This window comes from Lissotriton helveticus, chromosome 11 (genome assembly GCF_964261635.1).
Source record: "Lissotriton helveticus chromosome 11, aLisHel1.1, whole genome shotgun sequence".
NCBI lineage: Eukaryota > Metazoa > Chordata > Amphibia > Caudata > Salamandridae > Lissotriton > Lissotriton helveticus.
The window spans coordinates 213,041,115-213,063,795 of record NC_136072.1 but is presented as its reverse complement, the minus strand read 5'-3'; the positions used below and the strand labels follow the sequence as shown (position 1 = coordinate 213,063,795).

At 42.2% G+C, this 22,681-nt stretch overlaps 1 long non-coding RNA gene across 1 annotated transcript in view; it reads left to right on the top strand.

Moving 5' to 3' along the window:
• Positions 1 to 22,681, top strand: part of LOC144791452 (uncharacterized) — a 320,387-nt gene that overhangs the window by 194,411 nt on the left and 103,295 nt on the right. Inside the window, exon 2 of the long non-coding RNA XR_013602397.1 lies at positions 11,113 to 11,167. This is a non-coding gene — a long non-coding RNA (uncharacterized LOC144791452). The remainder of the gene's footprint in view (positions 1 to 11,112; positions 11,168 to 22,681) is intronic.

Below are 22,681 nucleotides of genomic sequence, written 5' to 3'. Positions count from 1 at the left end.
AGCGCTATATAAGAACGCATAATAATAATAATAATAATAATAACTCCCCGTTGTTAGCCTTACCTTGTGGTGTGCATCAGGGATTCTCGGTAAGTACGATCATATTTAATATCTATGCGTCTGACCTGGCGAGGGTCATCAAATCCCACAACCTGGGCTTAACATCATATGCAGATGACACACAACTAGTTCTAGCGTCCACAACGACGGGGCTAAAATTACACACAATTTCCAACAGGGAATGCTTGCAATCAGCATCTGGATGGTAGCCAACTGCCCTAAATTGAATTTCTATAAGACGGAGGCAATGATTTTTGGCAATCTCCTCCCTGCCTGGTCCTCTACCTGTGGCCAGCGGAGCTGGGGTCACCTCTGTCACCGGTGTCAAAGGTGAGAGACCTGGGGGTCATCTTCGACAATAAGCTGTCATTTATGCACAATGCAAATGCAGTAGTCTCCGCTTCTTTCTTTATCATTAAAATGATAAAAAAAACTCTTACCCTACCTCCCCACCACTGCCGCAAAGACCCTCATCAGTACACTAGTCATGTCCAGGATTGACTATTGCAACAGCCTTTTTCTAAATGCCCAGGAAAGAGTTTTAAACAAACTGCAGCTCGTGCAGAATGCGGCAGCCAGACTGCTGACAGGAACCCTTAAATTTAAATCAATCTCCAACATAGTTCGATAGCTTCATTGGTTTCCCGTCAGAAATAGAGCCAAGTTTAATGCCATCGCCTTTAATGCTGTTCATGCCACCGGACCTTAATTTCTAAAAATATCACTATGCCCCTACACTGCCTCAAGATGCGTATGCTCATCCACAGCAAACCTCCTGACTGTACCTCGGACAAAAAAAGCATCCTGGGGTGCCAGATCCTTCATATTCGCTACCACCAAACTTTGGAACAGTCTCCCACCTCATATCAAGACAAGTCCTTCCTTACTTACATTCAGGAAACTAATAAAAACCTGTCTCTTTTACCAATAGTTACTTGTTCTGCCTTCCAGCTCAGTCCATAGCGCCGAGACACCTGAGGGTATTTGCGCGCTCTACAAATTGCATGAATAAATAAATAAAGGCAATCTTATCTCCCCAATCATCACCCTCCGATATGACATAAAATCAAAGATTATTGTGTCTGTTTCTATTTTCCAAATCCTCTGTTTGTCGTTTGAGGGTGGCTATTTCCTTGATCAGTGTATTCACTCCCAAAGTTGTTTCACAAGATTTTGCAATATGAAGTTCAATGTCAGAGACCCTAGACTGAAGAGAGGACCATTTATCTTCAAGATGTTGATGTGTTGAAGGGTAGAAGTGGCTTCCATCATGAAAGATTTCAGCTTTTGTATCTCATCCATTGGGTCCTTAATAGTTATTAGAAGAGGAGACGTCCTAGGAGAGGCAGGATCTTCTTTAAGCCTTTTATTACTGCTGTTATTGATGTCCTTTTGTGAAGCAGTGGAGGCATTACTATTGGAAACATTCTTTGACAAGTCTATGCCATCCTCTGCCATAGTAAATAAAAAATCTGATAATATGGATGAAAGAGTGTCTTGCAATAGACAAAGGAATAATTTCCAGTGAGTGAATTGGCGAGCCGGACCTGTGTTTAGAAGAACAGCGTATTGAAGACAATTTCCCAAGGTAAATGTCTAACAGGGTGAAACACAGGAAACTAAATAATTAAAAAGCTCTAAATAAAATGACTGGAAGGGGGAAAATTATTTAACATATTTTTTGAAGTTAGCCATTCTTATAGTGACTGAATTCGGGCAAGAAATTGAGGAAAGTGCGACCGCCATAAACTCAAGCTTTTGCTCCTAATCCATGCAACCCATTAAAGGGTGGGAACAACACCAACAGCAGCCAGTCACGGTCCTCAAGGCAGAGACAAGTGGCTAGGGTAGTGTTGTTCAAGGATATAGAAAAAACATACCGCCCTACTCTCCTGTCCTTCAGCCGCCATCTGCAAGCATCAGAAATTGCCAACAAGGACTCATGTCATCAGAAAATATAGAAACTCTGGACAAAAGAGTAGGAGCTCCATCAATTAGTAGCCATCTTGCGAGCACTCACGCCGAGTTCTGACAGGTGATAGACTTGAATAATTCAGGGTTGTTGTAAATATCAAATAAAATCTAGACCAGGGTGACACACAGGTACAACCTGCATGGCTCTCCATGGCAGGCATTATTATTTTTGGCAATTGTTTTAATAAAATTCACAAATATACAGGATATATGAAACAGATGTGTCAGAAATTGGATTTCTGGTTGACTAGGGCTTGCGCCTAAGCCAGGCAGAAACCACCACTCTAGTCAGGGCAAGGGAGTTACACGCTGAAGATAACCCCTGTTCATCCCTTCTTAGCTTGGCACGAGCGGTCAGGCTTATCCCAGAGGCAATGTGTAAACCGTTTGCGCAACATACAAACAGCAACAACACACTAGGCATAGCACAAAAGAACTCCACCCAGTTATTTATAAGAATAGCCTTTGTATTTTCCAAAACACATTAGAGTAATAATCACACAATATACACTGTGCCAACTGGCACAAGGCAATTTTCACAGGGGATTATATACACATGACAGGGCCAATTGGGCCACTGTGAGAACCATCACAAGCACAAATAGTAAATGTAGAACACAACCTGTAATGACTGGCAAAACAATGGACTCAACATTATAGCCTGCAACATAAATCATATTACGCAATCAGTATCACATCAGGCGTACAATACATTATGTGCCAACCTCATAAGCCCAAACACATTGGACAATAATATCCTCACCAGCATAAACACATTATGCAATAGCCTCACAAGCATAAACACAGTATGCAATAATCTCATAAGAATAAATCACAGATTAGAGATATAAATCACAGTAGAGAATAAAATCACACACATAAACCTCAGATTAACCCCTTCCATGCTGGTGACGAACCCCAGCCGTCACGCTCCACGGTGCTCATGTGCTGATGACGGCTGGGGTTCGTCACGGCCCGCCCTGTTCGGTCGGCGGCCGCACACGGGGGGAATTGCGGCCGCACGGAAGGGGTTAAGGAATAACCTCCTAAACATAAATATCAGAGGCACAATTCATGTGCATAAAACACACCTAGCATATTAGCACATAAATCACATTAGGACCTGGCACTCTACTAACCTGACACTGTCCCCCTGGCCAACTGGCCTTCTCAGTGGGTTCAAATGCCCTATGTCCATAATGTCAGGGCGTGCTGCCAATGCATCAGAATCCAAAAGTGCGCAATTGCACTGGCCTAAACGTTGCAGCTGCCATTAGTTGCTGTGCAGCTGTGAATCAAAATGTGGGCATGGGCACCCATTTTGCCCTCTGGGTAGGTCCCTACTGGGACTCTAAAATAATACTGCTAAAAGTTGCAGCTGCCCGCGTTCATTCGGCGCAGCTGTGAGTAAAGTAAAGGGGCCCTGGCACAACGGTGCCCTCGGGCCCCCACTGGGGCTCTCTAAATCAAAATTTCCCCCAATATCGGAGGGGCCCGGTCTCCTGCAAATCCGCTCAGAAACTAGGCACTTACAATGTGCCAACATGAAGCCCCTCTCTGGTGCTCTTTAAAACAAAACTGCCCCCAAAGGAAATCTGGCCGGCTCCAGGCACTGGAAATGTGCCATGAAAAGGAGCCAACCCTGCATGAAATAGAGCTGCCACTCACCGGGATCTGCAGGCTCCTCTGGTGCTGCACGGGGAAACTCTGCTCTTCTCCTTGGCCGAAGGCGGGTCATTCTGGTTGGCTCAGCAATACGCTGGGCTCTCTCTTCACCACAAGAGCCCCGCCGACCAGCTTCAGCATCTCTCCTGCACACAGGGCTTCCCTCAGCTCACGGGAGCCCCTCCTGACCGCAGGCTCCCACTCGGCCGCGCTGTCATTGATGGCCTTGGTAGCCTCTTCCTGTTCTGGGCCCCGCCCAGAGTCAGGAAAGGCCACCTGGCTTCCAGGTCGGGCCAGCAGCTCAGTTTCTCAGCCGCAATGCGGGGTGGGCACTCGCACGAAAAATAAAAACATGAAGCAGGGCGGGCACCCGCTCACAAGGCACCATAATGCTGGGTGGGCACCCGCTATTTTAAATATATATAAAGCGGGGTAGGCTCCCGCTCACAAGGCACCATAATGTGGGGTGGGCACCCACTTTTTTAAATATATATAAAGCAGGGTAGGCTTCCGCTCGTCAGGCACAATGCGGGGTGGGCACCCGCTCTCCTGGCACCAATGGGTGGATCCACATGTCGGGATTCCCTCCAAACACGTTGCAGCTCAGCGCTTCAAAGCTAGGAAAATAATAAATGCTCCTCTCCTCCTAAAAATAAAGAGTGAGCGCTCTCCAGGCACTATGGTACTCAGGTCCATGGGGCATGGCTGGGCCCAGGGAGGCTAGCACACAGGGCACTCCAACAGGGAGGCAAGCCCCTGTGGCACCTCGTCCTGGGCCCCCAGCAGCAGCTAGCCCCCAGCAAGTATAAAAACAGCACAAAATTCATGGGGTCACAGCCCCTATACTTTCATTACAAATTCCTTATCTGCAGTACAAGGCTTGGGGGAACCAGATGTAACTGGTTCAGGAGGGAATTGGAGCACTTTGTTTAAAAAATCTCCTCTTCCCCTTTGTCAGGTGGGGGCTCAGTGATCAGACACCTCACATGGGGTGGAGCCAGTATTGTACAGGCTAGGCACAGACCTATTCAGGGTCAGGGGATTACTCCTCCCACTACTCCAAATGCAGATGTCACATTCAGCCTAGTGTTGCCTCACCCTGCCCCTCCTGGAGCCAGACACACATCCCAGCCCCTGTCACTCAAAAGCCAGACATGCAATTCACATCAGGCAGGCAGACACATAGCACACAGAAATGCCAACTTCTAAAAGTGAAATTTCCGAAATAGTTATAATAAATTTGCGCACACCATTGTGCAGCATTTATTATTACAATTCCAAATATACTAATCTTGACCACACTGCTCCTCTCATATTAGGAATTACCACTGAAACACTTATCAGGGAATCCCGAATGCATGCCAATGGGAGGGCAGCACTACAGTAGTGAGAAACCCTCCCATTGGCATGCATTGGGGATTCCCTGACAAAAGAGAGGTTCCTTGAGAGGAGCAGAAGTAGAGGGCCTTAACTAAATAATGGTTGCTCTTGATTGGAACAATTTCAAATGGATTATCATACACCTACTATAAACACTCTTGAAAATAAGAAAATATATTTAAAGGCTACAGCTGGTGAAGGTCTCACACATCACTATGCAAGTATATAAGTTTTAAATACAGAATAAGGAAAAAGTCTGGAGGATGAAATGATTTTATTTCCTCTCATAAAATCAACTGCCATCAAACATGAATTATATGTCTTCCTATATAGAGCTCTGCTCCTTTATATAATGCACATCTCAATTACTTATATTCTACAACTGGCAATTCCATTGAACTATGCTTGCACCTTTCTTGTGAAACTGCCAGGTCACTATGTGATACACCACCACTAGAAAGAAAATTATTATAGATAAAGTCTGACTTTTGCTATAGTTCTTTATGTCTCTCACAGCATTTTTTCTTTTCTTCATTTGGCAGGCAGGATTCTCTTGAGGCAGAGACCTTCTCCCTTGATGGTGATCCTCAGAAGGAAAGGACGTAGGACTGTGTTACACATCGGGCCTCATTTATGGGGATTTGGTGTGGCGCAGCACAGCAAGTCACCTTGCTGTACTGCCCTAATTTAAATTGAAAGAGCAGGAATGCACAATATTAATACAATATGGTGCATTTCTGTCCTTTCCTCATGCGCTGGCTCAGTTTAGGTAGCCTAGCTCCAACGCAGGTACTTTAGCGCCATGGTTCAAGGGAGCCTCTGTTGTTAGCAGAATTGTTTAAGTGCAGGAAAGGACCCTTTCCTGCACAGAAACAATCCATTGGGTCCTGTTCCTCTTTCTATGTGTGCTGCAAAATGCAGCACATATAGGAAAAGGAAAAAACTGTGAGAAATAAAGTTATGACTCCTTGTTACACCTCACCTCGGGAGGCGCATGGTTTTGGCACATCCCGGGGTGTACATGGTCTTGTAAATCTGGGGTATCAACAACATTTATGGTTGTTGCATGGGAACACCCACCACAACTCCCATGGAATACCTACCTAGCGCAGAGAAAGGCAATGCAGCAATTTGCTCTGCCTTGCCTTACTCAATATCTATGAGGACATTCAAAGCCACACAAAGTGGCTTTGTGTGGCCTCATAGATATGATTTCAAGGTTTACCCCACCGGCGGATCACAAAAAGTGATGCTACAGTGGCGCAAATGGGTCATAATTATACCCCATAGTGTTTCAGGGGTGCAATGGACTTGAGGACTCACATTTTGTGTCCCGGGGCACTATGGTATAACAGAAGATGGTGCAAATGGTTGTGTGGCCCATTTATAACATGGATGTCATTTAGGGAACACAAGGGGTGGCTGTTGTGACTCCTGGCTTCAACGTTAGACTCCTGGTACTGCCCACATGACCCTTTTATCTACGAGACAGCAACTTCAGTGCAGAAACAGAAGTTAAATCCTCCTCTCATAAGCCTTTTTCAGCAGGAAACTCACACTGCAAAGAAACAATGTTGGCAACATTATTGAGCTGGGGGTTCTGGCCTGAACCACCTTTGCAACATAATGTGAAGGCTTTATAAACAGTTTAGAGAGAACTCTGATTTGTCTCATCAAAAAAGTAAACTGGCAACATAATTATGAATTTATTGATGCTATTTGGCATTGTCATGAGTGAGAGAAATAACGCAAAGAGGTGGAAGAGCATGAAGAGTTAATAGACAGGAGGGGAGGCAGAGAGACCCGAACAGAGGAAGACTGACAGGTGTCTCCCTGAGAGGCAAAGATGTGTGTGTGTGTGTATGCGTGTGTTTGTGTGTGTGTGTGTGTACTGACCTTGGTGGACACTGTATTTAGAAATATCTTATGGGCTTACAAGCACCTGTTACAGTGTTAATTGTGTGTCCATGAGTTTTAGGCAATGCAAATGTCATCATAACTCTGGTGATTAATGTTTCTGCTGGAGAGAGATAGGAATCTTGTCTAGTGGTAGTCTCCACTCATAATAAAATATCACAGAGGATTAATATGCCTGTTGCAAAGACCATGTACCTCGAAAATCACCAATTTTCTTTTATTTGAACAACTCAGTAAGTTACTGCTTTTGTCACTGAGATCCTTTTGTTACTTGCAATTCCTAAATTACAACCCAAACATAGCACAGTAAGCTATGAACGGTCATCAAAGATCTGCATGCAAAATACTTACTACAGGTTAGAATGTTATGCTTTTTGTTATCCTAATGTTGCTAAAAAGGGTTAATATCTGTAGAAATACATTCCTAATAGTACAGTCAACCACTATGACATGATTTAGACCAAATAATCTTAAAATATACTGCGTACAAGTATCAGTGACATGTGGCTCCTACACCTGGTAATCTTTATTGTTTTAAGTAACATTTCCTGAAGATTATTTACACATGTATGATTCATTGTCTCTGTATAATGTGTATGTAATGTAAAGTGCTCTGACACCCTACACTGGTGTGAGTAGTGCTATAAAACAAATGAAATGTATGTGTGAGAATAGGCTATGGAGAGATGAGCACTGGTGGAGCATGGTAGTGAGGGAATCCGTGGACAAAGAGGTTTTTGGGTGGGACTACAACAAAGATTGTTGCACTGGGTGCACCAGCACAAAATCTGGCCTTGTTTGTGAGAGACAGAGGGAGAAAGAGAATAAAGGGGGGAGTTAGAGAAATGAGGAGAAAGATATTAGAAAGCTAGAGATAGTCATTTGTGAAAATGAGAAAAACAAAATACTACACAAAAGGGGAATGCATGAAAAACAGACTTCTGAGAGAAGGAAGAGATAGCTGGCATGTAGAAAGAAACATTTGAAAGAGAAAGAGATTGGAGTGCGAGACAGAAGTGAGAGAAGTAATAAAAAACCTGATGTGTGAGCTCAGAGGGCGAAAGGAATACAAGTGCAATAAAGGCATAATGAGGAGACAACCTAGATAGAATCAAGAGCTTAGGAATTGGGGACTGGAGACCTTGATGTAATTTAGGGATCACCAGATGTTGCAGTTGCCCCCACCCCCTCGGTTGCCCCTGGTTAACATTGACACAGCTTTTGTGCCCATTGGCCTAAGAATTTAAAAATCAGGTCAGAACTACAAGAGTGTCAGTTGTTCTCCCTTCTTTTTTATTGCTCATTTTTTTGGACACTAATAATGAATAATAGTCTATTATTCACTGTAGATATAATACAAATGGAAGACCTGCAGCAGGAATGCAAACTCTGTTGACAGCTGAGATTAGCAAAATAAAATGCTTTTAAATGTATGGAGTGTGCAAGTTTGTAGGTGAGAGTATGTTTGAGTAAAAGAAAATGTGTGTGTTGTGTGATCTTGTGTCGCATGCGTTTTTTTGTGTGTGAATATAAGTGAAGGAGAGTGAGTGAAAATGAGTGACATCAAGTGTGAGTAAATGAGTATAACTGAGTGAGATGTGAGAAAGAATTACTGGGAGTAAGTGAGCGTGAATGACGAATGAGTAAGAATGAGTGAGAGGTGTGTTAGATAGTGTGAGGGAGTGTGAGTGAGAGCAAGTGAGACTGTGAGTGAGTGAGAATGAGTGACAGTGAGTGTAACTGTTTACGAATAAGTGAGCTATAGTGGGAATGAGACAATGAGAAGAAGGGTCATGCTAGTGAGTATGAGTGAACAAGAGTAAGAGTGAAGGTGAATAGGATTGAGCGGGAATGAGTGAGTCAGAGTGAGTGAGAATAAGTGAGACTGAGTAAGAATGTGTGTGTGAATAAGATTGAGTACAAGTGAGTGTGATTGGGAAAGTATGAGTGAGTCAGAGTGAGAATAAATGATTGAGATAGAGTGAGTGAGAGAGAGTGAGCATTAATGAGCGCAAGTAAGTGAGAATCAATAAAGGTATGTGAGTTAATAGAATAGAGTTTGAGTGTGAATATGACATAAATCTTGCAAACCTGTAGTTGGTCCTGATACTCTCAAAGTTAATTGATTTAAGGAGGCAAAAATTGCAAAATGCTGGCACCGTCATATTGGAGGCAGTATTTGACATAGTGACAGCCATGGAAAAAAAACTCTGGGTTGAAGAGGTCGCACTCTCTCCCTTTGCTAATTTGCAACTATTTAGGGCAAGGTTACTAGATGTCACTGCAATAAAAGAAGGGGGACAGTGTCTTGATGATTGGTGGTTGGCTTGTGCAGCATCCAGTGTATACAGGACATTATGTTTTAGGTTATACAAAAAGAAAATCTGCAATGAAATGCACACTCGTTTGATTAAAATTATTAAAAAAACAATTACTTGTTTTAAAAAGTTGTTGCCATATTATCATTATTGTGTACAAATGAAAAAGTATTTTTGGGAAGAAAACCTTCACCTCTGTGCTTCAAGGAGTCGAATAGGCCACGTTACAAAGCAAACTTTTACAATGCATGCCTTTACAACTTGGCTTTTACATCGCAACATCCATTACAACGCATGATTTTATAATGCATGCCATCACAATGCATTTTTTGAAACTACACTTACAACTCATTCCATTGCAATACATACCATTACAGCACATACCATTACAACGCATAATACTTTTAGGGCAACAGTAGTGTAAGTGTTGAATAGTGTAGGGAGAAAATAATACTATTCCCACTCCAGTGAGTGCAACAATAAGGTAAGTGTTGGATAGTGTAGGGGTAAAAATTACTATTCCCACTCCAGTGTGTGCAACAGTAAGGTAAGTGTTGGATAGTGTAGGGGTAAAAATGACTATTCCCACTCCAGTGTGTGCAACAGTAGGGTAAGTGTTAGATAGTGTAGGGGTAAAAATTACTATTTTCCATTACTCACCTTATAATGAGTTGTAATGGCAGGCGTTGAAGAGGCATGCGTTGTAATGGCATGTGTTGTAGTGACACGCGTTGTAATGGCTGCGTTGTAATAGCATGAAATGTAAAGGATGTTGCATTGTTATTGTTATCAGTACATGTAGAGCGCATGGTAACCCAACGGGTATCCTGGCACGGAGATAAATATGCCCTATCATCGTAAGTGCAGTGGAAGAGAAAATGTTCCAAGAACTATAGGAGGACTAAAAGTTATATCCTGGGATAAAGCCAGGTCTTTATTTTCTTCCTAAACTGCAACAGGTCTTCCATCTGTCTCAAATCAATTGGAAGGTTATTCCAGAGTTGAGCCGCTGCAATAGTAAAAGCTCTTTCTCCCGCTTTTATTCTTCGGAACCTGGGGACTTTCACCAATTTAGCTGAGAAAGAGTGGAGACTGTGAGTGGGGACATACCATTCAAATATATTCTGCAGCGGTTTGGGCCCCAGACTGTGCCAAGCTTTAAAAACACTGCAGAGAGACTTAAATTGTATCCTCTGTAAGACTGGGAGCCAATGAAGCTCCATAAATGTCTGGGAGGCTGATGATCGTGTTAATGACTGCGTTGTAAAGGTAGTGCGTTGTAATGACTGTGTTGTAAAGGTTGTTTCCCAAGGAGTCACAATACCTTGCAAATGATCATGAACTGAAATGTGTTAACAATAAGAAATACTTTCAGTCATTAACCAAGCTCCTTTCTGCTATTGTTGATCTCAATTAACACACATGACAATAACTGCTATTGTTTTTACTTCCTTTTTCCTCTCCCCATAATATATCAATATATTTCTCATTGTGGGTCACATTCAGGTAACGATTAATTCATGACAGTTTGCGCTATAAATAGGTTTAATGCTATTTGGTGTTTTGTGGCACCATATCCTCTTCAACCACACCCATAATTTTCCATGTACTACAAAGAGAAATAAATAATGTTCATCAGGCAAATTATGTGAGCATCCTAATTTAAATGAGACTTAAATAGACATTTGTCAATATTCTGCATTTCCTTTTCTTTAGTTACTCTCTTCTCCCTTCCTGTCCCACTATAGCCTTTCCTATGTTTCTAGTGCTGTTCTAACATGTTTTAATTTCTTTCCAGGGATTTTCCAAGCCCAGCAGGGTAAAGTGGCAAGGAAAACAAGATCCAGGAGCAAGTAAGTCTACACTGTCAGAAGGACCACACAAAAAGGATATAATTCCTTACACAGACCTCCCTGGGACTACAGCAACACTCTCATTATTCCCAACATCCCCTCAGCAAATCGAATACATTACTAGAAACAAAATAATGAATACATATTCCCTATGAGGCCATCTTGCTACCTATTAGGCCACATTGGGAGCAGGCATTATATTCAAAAGTTTAATTCTGTCCAACCATACCAAGCAATCTGAGGATGAGTCCGAAAATTAGCATTTTAGGAACCTATGCTAAGGGAGAAGTATAGACTATGCAAGGGTTCAGGAAAAATCATGTCATAACCAGAAGCTCATTTGATTTCGATGGGCACTACTATGAGTGACAAAAGTCAGAAGATATGCGTATTGATTGCCACACCCCCTGCTTGATATCACATTGAAAATACATCCCAATCATTCTTAGCTATACCAAATCACTGAGGTCTTTCAGGAAAACCTCCAAGGAATTGGGACCTTAAAAGTACTTCTAATCTCAAAGATTATGTAGCATCTTCCAGGATTTACAAAAGAAAAGAAAAGGTAGTGTTAATATATATGTTCTACTTCCTAAAGGCATGCATTCCATTCAAACAACGGACAGTCTCCCTGCCAAAATAATGAGATAATCTCTTTCTGAGCCATACCCAAGTTAGTTGTGGTGAAGTGAGAAAGTATTTTAATAAGTACATTATTACATTTATTAATGAACTGGCTTCTGATCCTAAATTTCTACTTTCTGTAATGATTAATTTGAAGTTTGAATGCATCTTTAAAAATGTGAACCAAAGAAGCCTGAGTGTGCATATTTTCCCAAATGGTCCTGGCTGGCTTAGTATTTGAGCACAGGATCTTAACTTTCTGAAGCATTGATCCTCCTTAAGGACATTTTGGTGGTAGCTTAAACCGTGTTATACGAGCACATTGAAATATGATTTCATATTTGCCTTTAAAGTGTTCAGAGGTAAGAGCTCTCTACAATCTATAATTCTGTTTATGCAATGGGTCCTACTGTTCTCAATTTCGCTTAGGAAAGTGATGCTTGAAGGTTTCTGCAACTATGCCTTCCACAAAGTCCATACATGATTTTGCATGTTCTTCACCTCCATCTGGTAGAGTAGACATGAAAAAGCCCTCCGATTTTTGTTTTTCTGATCGCTGGCCTCTACTAGCAATGTATGCACTTTCAATGTTGTCTCGTTGTTTACTACTCTGTAGCAACATCATAGTATTACAGTTCAAACTCTCTTGATTCAGCTACAGTAATACAAACAAATACAGCCTAGAGGTCCTTCGCGATGCCAACCATCTCTGCATGAACACTGGCTGTGTTTTCTTTATTAGTACTTTGTATTATGTGTAAAATGAGAACAAGCTCTTGTATGATAGTTTCCATGTTATTAGTAGGTTCTCATTTATCTTTTATGAAATGGATGAAATTCTCATTTCAGTGTGTTGGTTCTTTAGGGTAGGCTATATTTTATATTTCGGTTGTCTGTCACCTATGTTCCACCCTATGTAAGATAGTGAGAAGGTGACACTAGAGCATAATAGGTTGATAATTTGTGATGCAGTTCTGAGCCGAAATTGACTATTCAGAAAGCTTGGGACACGGATGCTGCAGATATACAAACATCTTAAACAACCTTATAAACATGAAGGTAAATTTATAAGGAAAATGACAAGATCAGAAAGATCATGTTTTGCTCTGATCTTTGGTGGGAAGGGCAGGGATCGATCGATTTAGCAAATGAATAATTTTATTTCATTAGTGAATGAAGATGATTCTGAGCAAACTTTCAGGGTCTGATTAAGAAAGGGCCTCCGCTCTCGTAGTGGAGGCCTCTCAGTTGTGGGGGAGTTTCCACAGTCTGGGCGTAATCTCCGCAGTGAGAATTCTCACTGAAGAGATTCTGCCTTGAGTGCGGAGACTGATGCCAAGCCTGTGGGACTTCCCCCATTATTTTGGAGGCCCTTTGTTTAACATTTATGAATTGCTTCACATTTCAGGATCACGGAATAGTTTTGAAATGATCAATCTACAGGAATTTGAGCAATAGATCATGGATCCTTACCACTTGGATGCTAAGGCATGTCCAACGAGGGTATGTAATTTCCATTGAAATGAATGGGCACTCCATGACGAGTTACCCTTGTCATTAGCATCCAAGTGGTTAACTCGATAAGGAATACTCATTTAGAAAAATAGCTAGAGCAATGTGAGGAAGGTACATATGTGTGTCATATTATAATAAACTTCTGTGCAATGGGATTGAATATGTAAACATTACTTTGTTGTTTGAACTCTCGCATGGAAACGATTAACTTCTGACACACCCTTGTTTTGACAAACAAGCAGGCATCAGTTGGATGCGAGAAGATTAACCATGACCTTAGTAGAAATTCCTCATACAATTATATTGCCCCAGAAGCGTTGAAAATTGGCCCCCTGGACAACACATTTAGCCAAGTAAATATAGCAGAGTCTTAAGTAAATCTGTTATTGTCAATAACAAATTTACCGTCATTGTGACCAGCCGTGGCCCATGCAGGTAAGAGCGTCGAGGCAGTTTGGGACGGCTGGGGGGGATTTCGAGTGACGATCACGTGGGAAAATAAATTTTTTATTTAATTTTTTCTCTTGGTCGTCTGTCAAAATCACCCCCACACACATGGCCCCACCGTTCTTACCTGTAAGGGCTGTGGCTGATTGTGATTCTCATGCTAGAGGTTCAGAAATGAAGTGAAAAATGTGCTGGTCCTCAAATAGATAGAATGTGTCGACACTCTGTTTATCAAATGTTAGAAGAACATTTAAATGGTGTTCATGGGCTCATCAGCCTGTACTTCTACTTATTAGCAGAGCAGGTCACAACTTTTATCTCCAGCAAGCAAGCTCGGTGCTGAACATCAGCTGGGAGCACTTGAGGGCGGCCAAGAAGACTGGAGCCAGGCAGACACAATTAGGAGTCTGTCAGAGATACAGATGTATACCTTGTCTGAGAATAGCTCCGCCAACTTGGAAATCGATTGCCTCCTCTCTCTAATAATTGCCATCAGAGTTCTCCGATGCGAAGTCTGCTCTGATCTATGCTTGGATGCGGAACTTCCTTATAAAATGTGTACGATGTTATGGAAATATTTTCTCAGAACATGATCACCAAGGAGGGTTCTGATCTACTATACTTCGATCACAATCACAAGTCAATAAATGACACCGTGGTCATGTAATGAGAATTCACAGCACTCAACTCTTTTACAGGGGTTGACTTTTTTGTAATACATTCCTAAACTCGAGGCTCTAAGTTGATTCTGGAATGTGTATCTATTGTGAAATTACAATAATTACTGAACTGGTCAAGAAGAGGTTAAGTCGTGCATAATAAGCAGACACTCGCATTAGAGAGTCACATCTGCACAGGCTCCTAAACTCTCTGCTTTCCAACCCGTTGTTTTTCCGAGGGGAACAAGTCATTTGAGCCAAACTTTTGATTCCGGCTTTAGGACAAAGGTTAAATACACGGCTTGGCTGCTCTAATATCTTTTTGGGATTAGAGACAGCTACAAAATAGAACTTCAGAAATGAAGTGTTTATTACATGGTAAATCTCGCAGCTCCTCAATAAACCCAGTACAGCCACATTCAAAGAATGTGTGGGTATTTGTGCAGTACTATTGGCAAGTATGAGCAGACTTGACTCCTAAAGGCGCTTTCATTAATAATGTTTGCCTTGGATTTGATGTTTGCTTCTTGAATACATACAGTTCATCCAAATGAAAAGACTTGCAAATCCCTGATGTAGTACATTTGTTCACTCGTGATTATATTGGGAAATGAAGTAGAAAAAAGTGGCGGTGGGTTTAGATGACTCATCCGTTTGGCCCACAGTTCGAGAGATGTTAGTTACTATGTTGCCAGTTGAAATATGGCCCAGAAAAGTGGCGGAGAGAAGTCGCTTACATTAGACTCAAAGAAAGCGCACATATTGGGAATTTCCAATAAAAGATTCCAGGTCTCAAAAAGAAAATATCTTTTCCATCACCCACACTGAGATGGCTTGACACTTTTTGGAGGAGGAGCTGAGTTATTGATGTAGGAAGATTTGTTGTTTCCAGAGCTGCATATCTGCCACGATTCACAGAACACAAACTGAAAACATACTTTGAAGGGTTTTGTTAAAGCCATGATTCCCAAACTCGCACAGAGTCAGATTTGTACAACCATTTCCGTATATTTGCCAAAAATGAATAAAAAGAAGGCTGGGAAGAGAGCGTGGAGAAATTACTGTTTGATACGCATTTCTTATGCAAAAAGCCATGTCTAGACAGGAGAAAGCCTTTAATAGGAAGGCGGCATTAATGTACATCGGAAGGGAGATCTGTGCCAATGTACAAAATAAACAAGCATTTGGAATGCATTAGGTCTCGCATTAATTAAGTTTGAGCTATTGGCATTGCTAAATCTTGCAACATCAATTGCAACAAAAGTCTATAAATTGTAGGCCAAAAAAATGTGTATTTATTTTTGAGGCAATGGTGGCATGCTGCGCTTTAGATGAATATGTTTAAAAGTAAAGTGCCCCATACTGCGATTGTTACAATAGTTAATTGTGGATGTGTTAACAATTGATGTGTGCACTGATGGCTGGTGGTGTGTGTGCCTGTAGAAATTGTGCACTGACGGCTGGTGGTGTGTGTGCCTGGTGGAAGTGTGCACTGCCGACTGGTGGTGTGTGTGCCTGGTGGAAGCGTGCACTGACGGCTGGTGGTGTGTGTGCCTGGCGAAAGTGTGCACTGACGGCTGGTGGTGTGTGCCTTGTGAAAGCGTGTAGTGACGGCTGGTGGTGTATGTGTGCCTGGTGAAAGCGTGCACTGACGTCTGGTGGTGTGTGCCTGGTGGAAGCGTGCACTGACGGCAGGTGGTGTTTGTGCCCGGTGAAGGTGTGCACTGATGCTGGTGGTGTTTGTGCCCGGTGAAAGCATGCACTGATCGTGTGTTTGTGTGTGTGGTTGTGTGTGTTGTTGTGTGTGTGGTTGTGTGTGTGGGTGTATGTGTGGTTGTATGTGTGGTTGACACATGTGCCATTCCAGGGTCCATTTCTGATCCCCAGACAAAAGGGATCTCGCCTGCATGAGCACAACCACACACACAACCACACACACACACACACAACCACACACACACACACACACACACACAACCACACACACACAACCACACACACACAACCACACACAACCACAACCACACACAACCACACACAACCACAACCACACACACAACCACACAACCACACACAACCACACTCACAAACACACACAACCACACACACACAACCACACACAAGCACACACAACCACAAGCACACACAACTGCACACACCACACACACAACCACACACACACACAACCACACACACACACACAACCACACACACACAACCACACACACTGCTGTGGTTAATATTATCGGACTGTGTTTTCAAAGGGCGATTCCAATTGCATCAGAGGCCTGCGGAGCCTTTGAAAGCGGGCCTTGGTAATGTGTCTTAATGTCGTAAATTGACAGCAATGGGTTAGCATTTAGCTGAAGCCATCTTGTATTTAGAAGTTATCTTATCTGCTTTGTGAAAGCCATTTTGTATTTCTGGCAGCCATTTTGTTTGCCATGTGCTCTGTCCTACCTTTCTGTTAACTGCTTTTCTAGTCTACCTAGAGACAAACTATGTTTAGCATCTTCCACCTACGCACATGCCCAGAAGGGCCTAGCTAGTAGAATGCACTTGCTTCTCTAGTATAACTGTCAGGCTATTTTGCTGCTGTATGGAGAAGTAACTCTCCTCCCACTTTGTTGAGCAAGCAGAACTTGTATGCCCATCTTAGTCATTTTGTATGCTTACATGAGCCAGGACTGCCCCTTGGTCTTATGCTGAGTATGTAACCCTAAGCCTATATAAAGCCTCTGTTTTCTGTACTCCAGGGACTGCCTCATTCAGTGGCTAAGGCTTCTGTGTGATGTAGTCTCACTCATTTGAGTTTATTAAAGATGCTCTTGTATATTTCAGCTTCTGTGCCAATTTCTTCTTTGTTGGCTTAAAAGGACCAAGTATCAGTGGGACCCCTGTTTCGGGTTTCAATGTTCTTAATTAATTGCGCGCACCGAATCTGTCTGCGGAGCGCAGGCTTATCACGGAGTGTTGAAAGGGAAAGAAGGGGGAAAGGAGTAAAAATAATTAATCCTGTCTGCGGTTGAAAATGTTTGATACTCGGAAAAGCCCTTGGCCAGAGCAAGCGCACGCCCGCGGTCTGATACGATCCCTTGGTGGATGTAAAACAATACTGTTTCTTCCGAGGGTCTTGGGGTGGTGGAGGGTGGGGCACGGAGTGTGAAACATGTGTAAACGAACACAAGATCACTTCCACAACGACAGTGCAAATCCATATTGTGTAATTTTGTGACACATAGTCTGTGTCCAAAATCCAATAGAATAAGGCCTTCACTCCCAGGTTGGAGATTTTTCAGTGGCTGTTTGTACAGGTGATGGCACACTGGGACTGATATCGGAATGTTAAGTTCTCGTACGTCGCTTTGCTGTGACTTTACAATGAGAGCTACTGTGTGCGTTCTTATTTCAGCACCGACATAGTGAGGCCTTTGTTGTTTGCTATAATGTCACGATGACAACCTTTACTCATTTGCTATTCTCTGACATCATGACAAGATATTTCTATCGGTACCCGCGTTGCTCAGGTAAAGCAACGTGACAGTCTCATACCTAACTTTTTCTCACTGAGACGTAAATACGTTTTTTTCAATGTTTGCTTTACTCTGACATCACAATCATATATTCACAGGCTGCTTTCTATTCACTAGGAACGTGCGGACGTGTGTTTTGCTTTCCTCTTAAGTCACAAGGAGATTTCCCAGCGAGTACTCTATTTTCACTGAGAACGTAATCGGGTGTGCTTGTTTTCCTCTGATGTCATAGAGATATTGCCTTTATTATTCTCCTTTCCCTGAGGACATAGTGAGGTGCACTTGCTTTTTTCCGCTGTCGTGGTAACAAGTCTTTGCTTTGACCTCGACATGACATATTCCTCTTTTCACTGCGGGCAAAATAAGATGTTTTCTGCTTTACTCTGACGTCACAACAAGCTTTCCCTGTGTGCTCGTTTTTTCAATGGGGCCGCAATGATAAATGGTTGACCTGATTTGACCTCACAGTGTTTTATTTCTACATTTTGTTTCAATGTGATGCCACAATGGGAAGTTTTACTTTACCCTTTCCCTTTCAATCTTCCACCACAGAGCTGCTATTCTGTTCTACTTTGCTTCATCGGCACACATTGAGTTTCTACTCTGTAGTTTACTGGTGATACAGGGTAGTGTTTCTATTTCTACTTTATAGGACTGTGTTTGTTTGTTTTTTGTAGCATTCCGAACCCGCAGTGTTGTCCCATCTACCTATTTTTCTGGGTGTCACCTCTGCTCTGAAAGCAAAACGAGTCACTCATCCTATTATTTTGCTCTGATATCACGATGGCATTTGATGTAATCTGGTGCCACAGGGTATTTTGGTTTTCTCTGATGCAGTCTTACACCTGAGCGAGCGCGACTGAAGTCCCGCATTCTCAGCAGCGGCTGAGGTGTACAGCGCACCTTTCCTCATGGAACCTGGGGTACCCTCAGGCAGCCCTTCCAAAGGTGCCATCTGTGCAGATTGACACCAGATGAAAGCCTAACTCTGCCTCAGTTTCACTTGTTTTCAAAACGTCCTTTTCTCTTTTTGTAGTAATTCCCACACTGCTGTCTTTAACTAATTTAATGTTTATTTATTATTATGCATGATTAATTAAAACTGTTGCATATAGTACATTTAACAATAAAATCAATCTCATTGTATTAAAAGGATAAAAATGTAAAGGTTTTAAAATAAAGCACTTTTATGTATACGGAGAACTTTTAAGATAATATCAAATGAGCATGTGACCCTAGAAACAGTCAGTTCTGGGTCTTTTGAATGGCAGCTCAATAAGGAGTTCCTTTTTTTTTAATATATTGAATTGGTGCTATATTCCCTTTTGACAAGTAAGGCGACCTGTAGCAACTGTTATTTATTAGTTTTTTATTTTTATGGTTTCTTTTCCTTTGCTACCAGATTCCATTGTGAGAGTTGGGGTTACAAGTTCACACAAACAGTTCCCAATGATGTTGCTATTACAGATTAGTATTTTTTAGCTTTGTTGCAGTCAGTGCAAAAAATGGTATCAGGCGGCAGTTTAGCTGTACTAAAGATGGATTAAAGCACAGCATAACTGCCTGCCTACAAGACCTGACACCGTGCTGTTTGAAGAATGGCTTCAATAACGTTTTCCGTAGGTCTTTTAACTTCTTGCAGATGCACATGATGTGGATAAGGTTCTCCACACCACTGGTGCACAAATGACAGGACTGGTCACCAGCCCTTCTTTCCCAAGGTGGTAGAAGCGAGTTTATTGCTCCGACTCCCATACAGAGCCGCAAAAATCTTTCCATGGTCGCAATTTTTATACCAGCTTTGAGATAGGGTTGGGGTTTGAGAGCGTGAAAGCTCTGTCCAAAGGTGATTATTCAAGGATCCCACTTCAGCAGCTCTTATTTTATGCAGCTTTTAACAAAAGCCCCTTTTCTTTCTGTTACCTGCTTTTGGAGGCCGAATTCCAACCTGATTTGGGCCGGTGAAACATATTTAGGGAGCTGGAAGATCTCTCGATAGGAAGTTGTTATTATGCTATCGAGAGTTACCGCGTCTCTGCCCATCAGTGATTCGCTGCCATAATTGAGTGTAGGCTGCAATATTGCTTGCAAGATTTTTAAGAAAGGATCGAGCGTGAGGTCCGACAGCAGCTTCTTTAAAAGTTTTAGTGCTAGGTAAGTTGTGGCTCCCTTTCTTCTTAGAGATTCAAGCTGAGGCTTCAAAGAGTTCTTGTGGTCTAGCAGGACACCCAGATATTTGTAACTTGCTACTTGGTCAAGACATTTGCTTGCTGAGTACCACTTTGGATTTGCCTTCTTCCGGTAATTTACTGCTAGGATTTTAGATTTTTTGAAATTAATTTCCAGTGCGTTCAATTTCGAAAATTTGTATGTTGCATCAAGGAGGTGCTGGAGACCAATGGGAGTACTACTGATCAGAACTAGATCTTCCGTATATAGCAGGTTTGTCAATGTCATGACCCCTAGCTTCGGAGCGTGTGAAAGACAGCTATCCAGTTCCCCTGGTAAATCCACCAAAAAAGGCTAAATAGCATGGGGGCTAGAACACAGCCTTGCTTTAGACCCTTTGTAGTTGTAATTCTCGTTGAAAGGTGCTTCCCAGCGCCTAATTTAATTCTAATCCAGGTGTTGGTATGCAATTGGATAAGTTGGTCTAATAAAGGTGATGGTATCCCCCATTTGTCTAGCTTTTGCCAGAGGTTAATGCATTCAACGTGGTCAAAAGCTGCTGAGTAGTCTTTGAAGCTGAGTTATGGGGGTATTTTCCCTGCTTCGCGGCATCCATAAGCATGGTTATGGGCATGATGTTGGTTGTTGTGCCATGCCCTTGACGGAAGCCTGTTTGAGTGATGGGTATTTTATTGTTCGTAGAGGACCAGCTGGTCAATTCATTCAAAATGATCCCTGCAAAGTATTTGGCCTCTGTATCTATGAGGGTTATCAGTCGATAGTTGTTTGGGTCAGACCTTGCTCCTTGCTTGTATATTGGGCTGATGATTGAGCCACTACATGACTTAGGGAATTTTGTAGTTCTTAATGCATATTCTAACACTGGTTCTAAAGCGTTGCTCCAGAACTCAGGGTCTTGCTTGTACAGCATTGGCGGTATACCATTTGGGCCTGGTGCTCCCGCCCGTCTTCCTCTTGTAATTTGCTTCCTTATAGCTGTAGCCAGGGGGGCGTTTTGCTTATCTGCTGCATTTAGTTGGCATGGTTAGCCCATTCGCTGTTCTGACTCTCGAAGCGTTAACTTTGATGAACCTCTGTCGTCATCAATTTGTTCATGCTGGTTTGAGTCTACCTGTGTTAAGTTGTTGGGGCAGGAATTTCTTAGTTGAAGGGGGATGGTGGTTTCTACAGTTGAGTCATTCAAGTAATTAAAGTGATTAAAAAGATAGGCAACCCAAGAGGCTTCAGTGATGTTTGAGGCTATGCCTGGATGGTTGGGCCGCTGCAGTTTAATAACTGATTACCAACATTATGTGCTGTTTTTCTGGCTTGCATCATGATAGAGTTTGGCCCATTGGTCATTATCTTTTACTCTTTTGTTAGCCCATCTCCTCTGTTTTAAAGTTTTCTTTAGCGTACAGAGGGTATCTTGCAGGCTCCGATCATTTGGGAATTTGCAATGCTGCTTTAAATTTCGATTTATTGTTTGCTTAAGTGTTTTTGAGACTGGACTCCTTGCCGTATTAATTGGATTGACTTCAGCTCCCCTCCGGTTTGGGCCTTGACTAGTAGTTAGTGTTCCTCTTAAGGATGTAACAAAGTTTTCCCAACTTTCCACCGGCTGCTCTAAATTAACACCTACTTCGTTGTACAGGACTTTAGGTTTAGACGATATTTCTTCAATGTTGTTAGAGTTGCACCTTATTCTTTTTAAGTTACTAGTTTCTTCCTGCAAATGAATTTAATGTGTTTAGATCATTATCATTCCTTTTAAAAACAAGCCAGTTATTGCCTATCGTAAAGAAAACAAATACAATAAAAAAATATAACTTTATTCCTTCACAGCAGAAAAATGTAAAAAAAGAAAAAATACGCCTGCGAGTGGTGCGCACGCGCCACTGCGAAGCATATGTTTTCAATTATCGTGCCCGTGTCTGGGCACGATAATTGAAAACCTATATGCTTTGGTGCACATAACAGACACCAATAGGCCATGGGCGGAGCAATGTGCCCGCCTTTGGCCTATTGCGTGCTCTGTTAACAAAATTCACGCACTCAAAGCCCAATCACATAAGAGCAGACAAAAAACACACGCACGAGCGTGTGCGATTCCAGGGTCCATTTCTGAACCCCGGACAAAAGGACTCGCGCCAGCGGGAGCACTGCTGAGCAGTGCAACGCAGGTCGCGAGACCTAAAAAACTACAATCTAGTTTAACTCTAAGGATTCCCTTTGGTGTTCTCAATTAGGGAACGTTGAAAATATTGACAAAAAGATTTATATTTAGATACAAATTAGAAATTCCAAGTTATAATAGTTATTTACTGCTTAAAGGATTGTGACTTTAGTTGACAGTAGTAGACAGTAGATAGAATAGATATAAATGTGCAAAACATAATATATAGAAAACAATCAAGAAGGTGATGGAAGATGTTAGACAAAATAACTTTATGATTTAATTTTAACTAGGCTCTAAAATGTCATGCTGTGCCTATAATGGAAGGCTGCCGAAAGAAAGGGCATGAATGTCATCATTCTACAGGTAGTGAGAGTTACATCACACATCC